At 46.5% G+C, this 11,681-nt stretch overlaps 1 long non-coding RNA gene across 1 annotated transcript; it reads left to right on the top strand.

Moving 5' to 3' along the window:
* Nucleotides 1–580: 580 nt before the first annotated feature.
* LOC309795103 lies at nucleotides 581–6,229 on the top strand. The gene is made up of 3 exons (XR_014292218.1): nucleotides 581–1,112; nucleotides 2,638–2,894; nucleotides 3,038–6,229. It is a non-coding gene; the product is annotated as an uncharacterized lncRNA (long non-coding RNA).
* The last annotated feature ends 5,452 nt before the right edge of the window (nucleotides 6,230–11,681 follow it).

Genomic DNA, 11,681 nt, shown 5'->3' with positions numbered 1-11,681 from the left:
CCCAAATGCCGCAGAGCGGCTGGGCCCGTGAGCCATGGCCACTGAGCCTGCGCGTCCGGAGCCTGTGCTCCGCAACGGGAGAGGCCACAACAGTCAGAGGCCTGCGTACCTCAAAAAAAAAAAAATAATAAAATAATAAAAAATAAAATTAGGTACAGAGTCCTGGAAAGCACACAAGAAAGAGAAAGGCTCTGAAGCATCACGGTAAGTCTACCTCGAGTTCCCTCTTCCTCCTCGGCAAAGGTTAGGGTTGTATGTTCCTACCCCCGTGAAGTTAGCCAGGCCACCTGACTTGCATCAGTCCATGGGCTGTGAATAAACTTCATGTGTGTCACTTCCAAGAGGAAGTTTTGAGAGTCAATGTGTGATTCGCCACTTTCCTCCCCAACCCTGATGTTCACGGTCCCTGAACGGAAGATGGGGGTGTGTGCTAAGACAGACCCTCCTCTGCCCTGGGACTCTGAGTCATTACATCCTTACAGTGATTAGAGCCTCCCCTCCCCTCCCCCTGCCCTGTGTCAACCCACAGTAAACACAGAGCGTGGGTGAGAAATAAGAATTTGTTAAATTAATTCCCGAAGATTTTGGAGATTTTTTTTTTTAACCACAGCATTCCTAGCTTAACCTCACTGATATAGGTAGGGGACTATTGTTGTTCCCGTCTTCCAGATGACAAATCTTGGCACAGGAAGGTTTAGTCACTTGCGCAAGGTCATATAGCTAGCCAGTGGTGGACCGGGGTCAATGGCTCCATTTCCCAGTGACACCAGGCAAGGGTGGGACCTTTTGTAAACTGAAGATATTTGTCCCATCTACAGGCTGCTACCCAGCTCCAGCTGACGGTTGTAAAAGAGGAATGTGAGCCAATTGTTGCCAGATCTTCTGATTTTTTTTTAAAGAGAGGCTGTAAATCCAGAGTTTTAATGTGAAATCCTGATTATTATACTTAGGCAGCTGATTGAAGTCATTTTCTTTTTCTGAGCACGGCGAGACCAACACATCAGTGAGCTTGATTTGGTTCACCGGTTTGAGACCTTACACCCTCCAACTTCTCACTAAAAAACAAACAAACAGAAAACCAGAAAGCAGCTGAAAATTCAAGCCAGTAACAGGTATGTGTGAAGTGACGGAGTTAGGCAGGGAAGGACAGAGAAAGGGGGCGGGGACAGATACAGTGGTCTGAGAAAGCCTTTGAGGGCTGGTAGGACTGGGCAGGAGGGGTTGCAGGCAGATGCCCGTGTCCAGAGAGGAGAGGTCTCAGGCAGTGAGATGACTGGGCTTGGGTTTGTTCCTGGAAGTAAAGAGAGTCACATACAGTTTCAAGGACTCAAAAACGTAGAAAATGTTTTGTTAGGGTTATTCAAATTTTTCTCTGACACTGCCATCCTGACACACAAATACCCCTCGAGGAAACATACCTGGGAGCTTGACTGTCACTGTGAGCCTGTGGGTTGGGCAGGATGTGGCCGAGGGTCATTGAGTCAAAGAGAGAAGGGGCTTCCTGGAAACAGGAGATCTGCTTGGACTCAAAGGTCCTTCATAAATCCCTGATGAGCCCAAGGTATTTCCATCTGCCCTGTCTCTTTTTCCGCTGTTTGTCTGTAAGGCTCAGCACGTTCTTGTGGAATGAAACAATGAGCAGTTAAGAAGGAAGGTCATGTCCACGTGACTCTTAACACTAAGGCTCTGACAAGGAAGGTCAAGGTCAGATGAGACTAGTGTGCTTCCAGAACATCTGACCTCACACATTAACCAGCAGGTTCCCAAAGCACAGAGGGGAACGTGAGATGCTGTAAGAATAAATGGACCATCAGTGGAAATAGAAGCTTGGAGGCCAAGGTGTTTGGAAAACCGAGTCACACAATGAAACAAGGCCCTTTGCGCGATTTCTCAGAACTTTAATAAACCACGAGCACGGTGTGCTTCCGAGAGGGCAACATGGCACCCTGCTTGGCTGTGGAATCCCTTTTTCTTTTTCCCAGAATCTCTTGGGAAAGAATGGGACAGAGAATGTTCTTTGAAACATGCTGGCTAATTTTTCCTTTGTGGCTTTTCTCCTCACCTCTCAATATCCTAGGCTTTCTCCCCAGTTTTCTTTTAGAACAGCAGTTTTCTCTCTTAAGGAAATGTATCATTTCTACTTGTCCATTAGTTTCAACAAGTAGGTGGTGCAGTGGAGACTGGAGGGGGGGGTCCTTGCATATCTGTCACTGTCACCTCGTGTCCTGGGGCTCTAGGGGCTGGGTTCCAGGACTACCGCTATTCACCAAGCACTGACTTTCACAGTGGGAATTTCCAGCCCAGGGGAGACAGGCGAAGCCAAGGGACAAAGCACTTGGGAGGTAGCAGCCTTCTAAAGGAAACACTCCCTCTGCCTGGGGACACGTACTGGGGGAGGAGGAAAAGGAAGAGGAGGAGGAGAGAGAAACCCCTGAGTGGTTGACCCAAAGGGGCCCCTTTTATGGCCTTCCTGTTTATGGCTGAGAAGTAAACAGCCTGGGAGCCAGGTCGTCTCCGACAGCAGCTGGGGCACCAGCTCAAGCTGGCTGGGGACCCTCTCCTTCTGGGTGGCAATGGGTGGGGAATCTGCTAGTCATGCGAGTCTCAGGGGACATTTTTTTTTTTTTTTTTAACCAGCATCTTGCGGCATTTTCCCTTCAGCTCACATCATCTGCTTCACCACCCCCCCCCCATTGGTCCTACGCCTTTTAGGGGCTAGCTGGGAATCTGTGTGCTCAGGCTCAGCGTGCAGATCCCAGCTGATCCCAGCTGTGACGCTTAGCAGCTGTGTGACTTCAGGTGAGCCCTGCACCTCTCTGAGCCTCCTTTGTAACGAAGAGGAGAAGGATGTGGAGACGGCCTGTGAACAGCACTTACAGCTTGCCTGGCATGTGGTAAGTGTCAATACACGCTTACTGCTCTCCTGATGATCTCAGCTGCCATCCTGACTAAGCCCCCAGGGCCTTAGCTGAGGGGAGGGGAGGGAGCTGGGGGAGGGGCAAAGCCCACCTCTGAGAGGCTCCTGGCCTTGGTCTAGGCAGCAGCTCGCTCTCTGGATTGGAACCCGCAGCACTTTGCCTCCTGAAAAATGCAGGCTGTGATGGACGAGATGGTGCCCCAACTAAGATGAAGAACACAGTGCCAGGGGCAGCAGACACCAGGAGAATCAATAAACTATAATTATCGGGACGTTGTCTGTGGGGGGGTGCGGAGTCCTGAGGACAGAGAGAGACAGGGGAGGAGGCGGGAGGATGCCAGAGAGGAGAGTGCGAGAGGAAGACACACACACACACACACACACATCCTGAGAGATGCAGAAAAAGCATGCGCCCGAGGAAGCAAACGTTAGAAGGGAGAACCAGAGGTATGTGACATGCACGGGCCCCCCCCTCGGCTCTTTAAATCCCCCAAGTTCTCATCCCCATCAGACCTTTGCATCACTACTAAAAATATAAGAGCCTAAATATAATATCTGTAAAGAATACTGGATTAACTCTTTGATGCAAAGGTGAAATTTTCCAGTGCCCCGATGTCCACTTACAAGATTAAATCCGTTCATTTGGTTAGGCTGAGATATGAAGCCAATATGGACAGCAGTATATTGTGTTAGAAACACTAGTTCCACATCACCAGGGTCTTCATTATCCCCGAATTCACCACTACCTCCCTGGCTCAACACGATTTTTTTTTTTTTTTTTTTTTGCGGTACGCGGGCCTCTCACTGTTGTGGCCTCTCACTGTTGTGGCCTCTCCCGTTGCGGAGCACAGGCTCCGGACGCGCAGGCTCAGCGGTCATGGCTCACGGGCCTAGCCACTCCGCGGTATGTGGGATCTTCCCGGACCGGGGCACGAACCCGTGTCCCCTGAATCGGCAGGCGGACTCTCAACCACTGCGCCACCAGGGAAGCCCTTCCTGGCCCCTTTTGATCTGGTAACCTGGTAACCTTTAGGAGCACACAACTGGCATGAATCGAGCTAATTCGGGCTTGGTGTGCCTTCTGAATGCATTAGAGAGTGTCTCATGGGAGGCATGCTTTTGTGACACTCAGATTGGCTGAGTTCCTCCCCACCTCCTTTTTCAAGGATAATTTTTTTTTTTAAACAAACACACACGCAAACAAACTTGTTTTACTTTGGGCTTTATTGTGTGCCTGGCACCAGCCTAAGTATTTTACAAGCATTATCTCAGTCAGCCGCCTAGTCTCAATGGCACCAATAGGAACTATTTTTTCCCTCATTTGTGTGTGGAGATGCTGGCCAGAGGGCTCGCCTCCCTGTCACAGAACTTGCAGGTGGCCGAGCTTAGTGGATGCCCAGGCCGGCCCTGAAGCCCAGGGACATCACCGCCTTTCCCGGAGAGGAAACTGAGGCCCGGAGAGGTTAACACACAAGGCCTTACAGCTCACCATAGCAGTGACAGATGAGGTTAGATCAGGACCCCCAACCACCCAGAGAAGTTGATGAGAAAACGAAGGACACACAGTAAAACACAGCCTGCATTGGGGGTCTCCAGGATGGTCCCACACAAGCCCCTGCCTCCTTCCCACCTCCCACCTTCCCATCTCCCACCACCTTGAAGGATGCACACAGCCCCTCCAGCTCTAGGTGACACTTTTTATAAGCAGGTCAGCCTCCTGGCCCTCCGCTGGGGAATCGTGTAGCTGTCCAGACTCCCGGGAGGAAGCAGCATAGGGCTCCTCCGAATTCTCTTTTCAATCTGGGGGGCACCACCCAGAAAGGTCTCTCTGGCCTGGAACCTGAAGGAAGAACCCCATGTGTGTCCACTTGGCCAAGGGACCCTTGGTGAGAAGATTGTTCCTGAGTTTGGGGTGGCCCGTTCTGCACATGCGCGCAAACCTTTCACCTTGTGCAGGAGGGTGATGGGCACCTGCACAGCCAGGGGTTTGGGTTTCTCTCTCTAATCACCAAGCACAGCCTCCGCCTTTTGGGAAGGAGAATGTGATTACTACTTTGTTTCTTTCCATTTTGTTATTTCAAATTGACACCGTGACCTGGGGCAAAGTGCAGCAGGGAGTTTCCTTTTATTCTTATCTTTTCATTTTGTTTTGTGTCGGTTTAAACTGTATACAACTGTTGGAGAGTTTAATATGTATACAATGAAGCCAGATACCAGAAACATAAATTACCTTCAAGACTCTGAGCTTTGAGAATTGGTAGGGTTTTTCCCTTTTAAAACTCAATGCAATTTTTCATTTGGTAACTTACTCTCTTACTTGATAAGATATCACAGAGAAAGCATGGTTTAAAAATTCTTTTTTTAAAAAGTGGTGTGTGTGTGTGTGTTTTCTACTTTAATGAAAAGAAAAAGGAAAACATAGAATGATAATCTGTTAAGAAACACGCTTCCTAATTTATCCCTCCCCCCAAATCCCTTTCCCCTTTGTTTTCTATGTCTGTGCATCTCCTTCTGTTTTGGAAATAAGTTCATTTATATCATTTTTTAGGACTCCACCTATAAGTGATATCGTATGATATTTGTCTTTCTCTGTCTGGCTTACTTCACTTAGTATGATTATCTTAGTATAATTAGGAGGTTGGATTAACGTATACAAACTACTACATATAAAATAGATAACCAACAAGGACCTACTGCATAGCACAGAGAACTATACTCAATATTTTGTAATAACTTGCAAGGGAAAAGAATCAGAAAAGGAATGTATATTTATAACGGAATCACTGCTCTGTACACCTGAAACTAACATGATATTGTAAATCAACTATACTTCAATTAAAAAAAAAATACTAAATTCGCCAGAAGAAAAAAAAAATGAAAGAAACAGGCTTTTTGCTCGGCAAACACTACCCTATGGGGTTACTTACAAGTAAGTTTACTTACAACCAGGAATGGGTTTCCCCAGTTTCTTCAACTTCAAGCCTAAATCATGCTCACCCTTAAAAGACGTTCAGAACTACAAATGTGAGACTTTACAAAAGGCTTAAAACATGTGAAGGATTTGAAGCAGATTTTCTTTAAGCAGAAGGAAACTCCAGTTGCATGAGGTAGAGTAAAATTTTCCACAAATTCAGCCTGTTGGTTTCTGTTTTATTTGAGGGAGAACGGGTGATCTGTGTCACCCCAAGCAGAGGAATCATTTTCATTAGTTGTTTTCTTACTTGCTTTAGATGTGTGGAGAAGTTTGGAAGCTCTGGAAGAATAAAAATGTTGGGAAAAAATAATGTAAGGAATTACTCTCTCTCTCTTTTTTCTGACCTAGATTTTGTCTTTTCTGCCTCTTTTCTAGCTCCCAAGCAAGCATGTTGGACTCTGCCCCGCCATGCCCTCCCTCCCCACTGCTTCCCACCCCATTCTTGCTGCCCCCCTACCGAGCAAGGCCAGACGCCTGCTGGCTTGGACTCCCACAAGTGGTTTGATGGTGGGGGGAGATTAGGGAGGGATGGAAGATTGGGGGAGCAGAGAAGTTTCCATAAGCAGAATTGGGGGCTGAACTTCAGCCAGAGGCCACCATCCAAGGGGATGATGGGCCTGGAGGTACCAGCTGTTTCTCTCTTTTTCTGATACTGAATTCAACATCCCAAGACTAGTAAAACCTCCCACTCGGGGCACTTCATGAAACGGTTATATAAACTATGCTGACTGCTGCTGTGAGTTTTTAAGTATTTAGAGGCCTTGCTTTCTTCTAAAAAAAATATGAATTTGATGTCAGCCTTTCATGGAGGCAGGTGGGAAAGACACCGTAGGAAGGATATTGTAGCTACTGCCCAAAGTGTTGCAAACTGTGATTTTCTGATTGGATTGCTTATTTTCTCTCCCTCTTTGTTACACACGTTTCTGTTAGCAAGACTTTGCTTTCTATTTTGTACTTCTTTCTCCCACGTCAAGATTTTGAATCTCTGCTCAAGCGCTCAGAAATCTGTTTGTGCACGTGGGGACATGTGCATATACTTCTCACTGGGTGATCCTGTGTGGCTTCCCCTAAAGCCCCCACTGCGCTCTGTCCCCGCCTTGAAGTTCACACCTGGGTGGCCCTGACTTAAGCTAAAGAGTCCAAGCCCTTCCCAAGTTCCCAAGATGTCTCCCTCCCCATGCACACAGGGTTTCTTGATGTTGTGTCTATAAGCATAGACCAAACGCCCTGCTTTGTGGGCTGATTTATGGTTGCATTAGGGAAAACTCCACAGAGGGTGTAAAATACAGTGTTCCACTCTTGGGCCTGAGCTTACGTGTTATCAGTGATTGCAAGTGCGTTTTATAACCCCGGTGCCAAATCGAAATCAAGGTGATTTGAGCATCAATCTCCTGGATAAAATCAGGGCATGCTCTATTGTGGTTTGACCTTCATGGTGCCTTTGGCTGGTCTGACTTGTCCGAGTCCCTTGGACAATTACCCAGGGATAGTTGGAAAATGCAGCGATAATGGCCAGAGCTGGGATTACCAGCTGTATCAAAAGGCTTAACTGCTCACCCCAGAGACTCCTGAGCACCAGAGAAAAAGCCCTAAGAGGAGGTTTGCATCGTCTCTAAGGAATGCAAGCTGCAGGCAGGGAGGGGGAGCGCCATGGGGCCCTTTTCCTGAGCATTTAGACTGCACCCCTGAACTCCATAGCAACTCCAGAATGCAAAACTTTGAAACTTACAAAAAAGCCGTCAGACAACTGGGCTTCAGAAAACCAGTGCAGGCCCTCCTGGCCTTATTTATAATCTCAAGATCTCAGTCAACTATAGGCCAGGGAAGTAATTAAGTTTCTAAAATGAATGGAAGAGCTGGCATAGGACTGAAATCAATGGTATCCATCCTGCCACCACCAAAGTGGGTTCTTCTTGTTGATTTTTATAGAGAATGATCAGAGGCTTCCTGAAAAATCTGACAGTCTTTTTTCAGTAAAGTTCAAACCTTAACCCAAAACGTTGAAGGCTGCACTCAGAAGAGCCTAGCCGGGTTAAAGATCTTTTGAACAAATTTGTGGAAATTGTAGATTTTTAGAAACTGAAGTCTCTTTAGTGATGGTCAGAGGGTGTATTTAGGATAAATATTCTTAAATCAGGGTTTTATGCCTATAATCTGAGTTTTTCAACTTACATTTAGTCCAAACTTCTTTTTAAAGTAATTCTATCTCTTCTGATTCTGCACCCTTTCATAGACCAGGGGAGGAAGCTTAGTTGGCTCTTCAAATGGTAAAGGCTGTTTTACAAATCCCTTTAAGATATGCTAATGTATATGGGCTGATTATTGAGATAAATACCTTCTGTTGGAAACTGAAGTTCATTATAATATATGTAATTAGTCACTGGTCAGACGAGAAGTTATAATTTACTGTCCCCTAATTTGGATTTATTATCAAAGATATTTAATTTAAAGGAATTACAAAAAATAGGCTGATTTGAGTGGTTATGGAGATGGTGGGCATTTAGTAAACTTCAAAACTCTTTTTTTTCCCCCCCAAACTTTTCTAAACCCATTATATACAATTTCAGGAAATAACACACCAACATTAGGAGATGACTTGTACTGGTTGATTAAAAAAAATCAGAAAGCCATTTTTGTAAGAAATGATGCCGTTTTCTCTTCCAGACCCTCATTTTTGGAACACTAGGTAAGCTTGCATGATAAGAGGGTCCAAGTTCAAGTAGAATTATGGAGCTTGTGTGATGAGGATGTCTTTTGTGTCAATGTTGGTTGGGGCAGGAAAAGTAAAATATTAGATGCTTTTCCTTTCAGATTATAATTTCTTCTGGACAGTGTATAAGAGACCAGTAGTTTGCTACAGATACACCTTTTGTATAAAAGGGGAGTCTCATTCCATTTCATAAAGTATGTTTCCATAAAGCTCCACTGGCCTTTCAAACATATTGTTTCTGCGTTCCTTTATCTGATTCCTGCTCTGTCAAGACTCTGAGCTCCCTCTGCCACACAGGAACGACTTTCCAGTATCCCATTGTCTCTGAATGAATGTCTGTGTTGAAGTGGGGCTCACTGGCCCAGTGTGGAAGGCAGCCCTCACCCCTCTCCCTTCCTAGGAACCCTCTTTTTTTGATCAAGGCAGCCGCAGTTTGACTTGGCACTGAGTTAGTCTGAGATGCGTCCACAGAGGAAGCGACACCACCACCGGGATGTCAGAATTTTCCGACCTGAGAGGAAGGGATCGTCCGTCCGAGGTTGATGTTTGTAAGAATATACCTTTCAAGTTTGTGTGTCTTCTGATCCAGATCGTCCTGGAGCCATGTGGACACTGTTTTTGAACTCACTGACTGCTGACATCAGAATGTCGCCCTCTCAAGCCCCATTTCTTAGAGGTCAGAAATGGGGCTATTTGATTTCATGACTTTTTTTTTTTTTTATTGAATTACAGTTGATTTACAACGTTGTATTAATTTCTGCTGTACAGCAAAGTGACTCCGTTAAACATATATATGTATATATATATATTCTTTTCCATTATGGTTTATCACAGGATATTGAATCTACTTCCCTGCGCCATCCAGTAGGACCTTGTTGTTTATCCATTCTGTATATAATAGTTTGCATCTTCTAAGCCCAAACTCTCAATCCTTCCCTCCTCTCAGCCCTTCTTGGCAACCACTAGTCTGTCCTCTATGTCTGTGAGTCTGTTTCTCTTTGGTAGTTCAGTTCATTTGTGTCGTATTTTAGATTCCACATATAAGTGATATCATACGCTATTTGTCTTTCTCTTTCTGGCTTACTTTGCTTAGTATGACAATCTCTAGGTCCATCCATTGATGCTGCAAGTGGCATTATTTCATTCTTTTTAACAGCTGTAATATTCCATTCTCTATATATACCATATCTTTTTTATCCATTCATCTGTCAATGGGCATTTAGGTTGTTTCCATGTCTTGGCTATTGTGAATAGTGCTGCTATGAACATAGGGGTACCTGTATGTTTTTGAATTAGAGTTTTGGATTTCATGACTTCCATAAGTAAGAGTGAGACATGGTCAGATTGGGTGTGATTTGAATTATTCTTCCTGTGGATAGAAATTCTGTTCTCTTATTGAAGGAGAGGTTGGAGGTGAGGAAGGTGGACACCTTCTTTGAGGACAAGACCTCAAACTACCCTTGTGGGTATCCAGGGGAACAGATTTGCGGGTGGTGGAAAAAAAGAGTCCTGAACATCATGAAGCACCATGGGACACCTCCTGGCCATTTCTGCAAAGGACCCCCTGGCTTCCTCTCTGCTCAGGAAGCCTTGGTGTGCAGGGGTATACCAAGGGTGGGGTGGGTGCAACCAGGGGGTGCATTGACTACAGAGAATTTAAAAACGAACACCAACTAAAAGTGGTGTCCTTTTATTATCACTGTAAGCCAGCAATTCTAACATTAGTGATAAAGTACTGCCACAGACAGTACTTCAGTAATGTACACCTCAGCTCTGCATGGGGGTTGATGTTGGGTTCTGGTCCAGATCCCCATTTCTGGGTCAGGGCAGCCCCTCCCCAACTACTGAGAGTTTTGGCTGCCAATGGCTCAGAGCTGCCACCTTCCCTGGAGAGTTACACCCAACCTTCCCTGAGCAGCTCATGGCCAGTGGACAGCAGGCCCTCTCAGGGGCGGATAGCCCTAAGAGAGAGTTCACCATTCAGAGTCCTCACCTCCACAGGCCATGCTTAGACCCAGCTCCAGACCACAGCCTCGCTCAGCCCCTTTCCTTTCTCCCTCCTGCTTCTTTCCCCTCCTCCAAGCACTCCCTCAACAGAGCCCATGCAATCAGTTCCCTGTCTCAGGCTGGGCTTTGAGGGAACCCTCCCTAAGTCATCTGACTTTCAGTCAGGAATGCTCTGCATGGCCAGAAAACTTGGCCTCTGCCCACCCCCTCCAAGGTCCACCTGCAATCCCAAAGGGTCCATATGTCTAACTTCTTCCTCTTCACCTGTAGATGCCAGATGTACTCCCAATACAACTGTGCACTTTTCAAGTGCTTTCAGTGTCATCCATGGGTCTGCAGAGTAATAGAACCCTGTGTTCCCTTGAGGATGTTAGAATTCTTTTCTCAAGGGCTCTGCTTGAAGGCTATAACCAGCCTCTGGGAGGCAAGATAACATGAGTTTTGTGGCCTAACAGACCAGACTGCCGTTTACTTCCTGTGCAATACCAGGGAAGAGACTAAGCCCAGTGCCACCCTTACCCAGCTGGTAAAAAACAGCGCCAGCATGAGACCCAGGAGCTCCATTCCACAGTCCCTGCTTTTAGCAACTATTCTGATTAAAGGGTGCAATGGATCTAAAGTGCTTAGCACAGTCCCTGGCTGCTCATGAGATGAGAGCAATGAAGATGATTATCCTGTTGAGGAGGAGATGATGAAGATGATGGCAGCAACAAGGTTGACAGAACAAGATTCGTACGTGTAGATAACAGAAGACAATAGACCAACCAACAACCCCTAAATTCTTCCCTGGCTCCTCCTGAGGAGAAGACAAAGAAACCAAACCGGGCTTGCCTGGTGGCGCAGTGGTTGAGAGTCTGCCTGCCGACGCAGGGCACATGGGTTCGTGCCCCGGTCCGGGAAGATCCCACATACCGCGGAGCGGCTGTGCCCGTGAGCCATGGCCGTTGAGCCTGCGCGTCCGGAGCCTGTGCTCCACAACGGGAGAGGCCACAACAGTGAGAGGCCCGCATACCGCAAAAAAAAAAAAAAAAAAGAAACCAAACCCCTTGGGGTCCTGGAACGAGCACTGGTCT

Source organism: Mesoplodon mirus (genome assembly GCF_964341445.2).
Source record: "Mesoplodon mirus genome assembly, chromosome: 19".
Taxonomy (NCBI): Eukaryota; Metazoa; Chordata; class Mammalia; order Artiodactyla; family Ziphiidae; genus Mesoplodon; species Mesoplodon mirus.
This window is presented reverse-complemented; position numbering and strand designations above follow the sequence as displayed.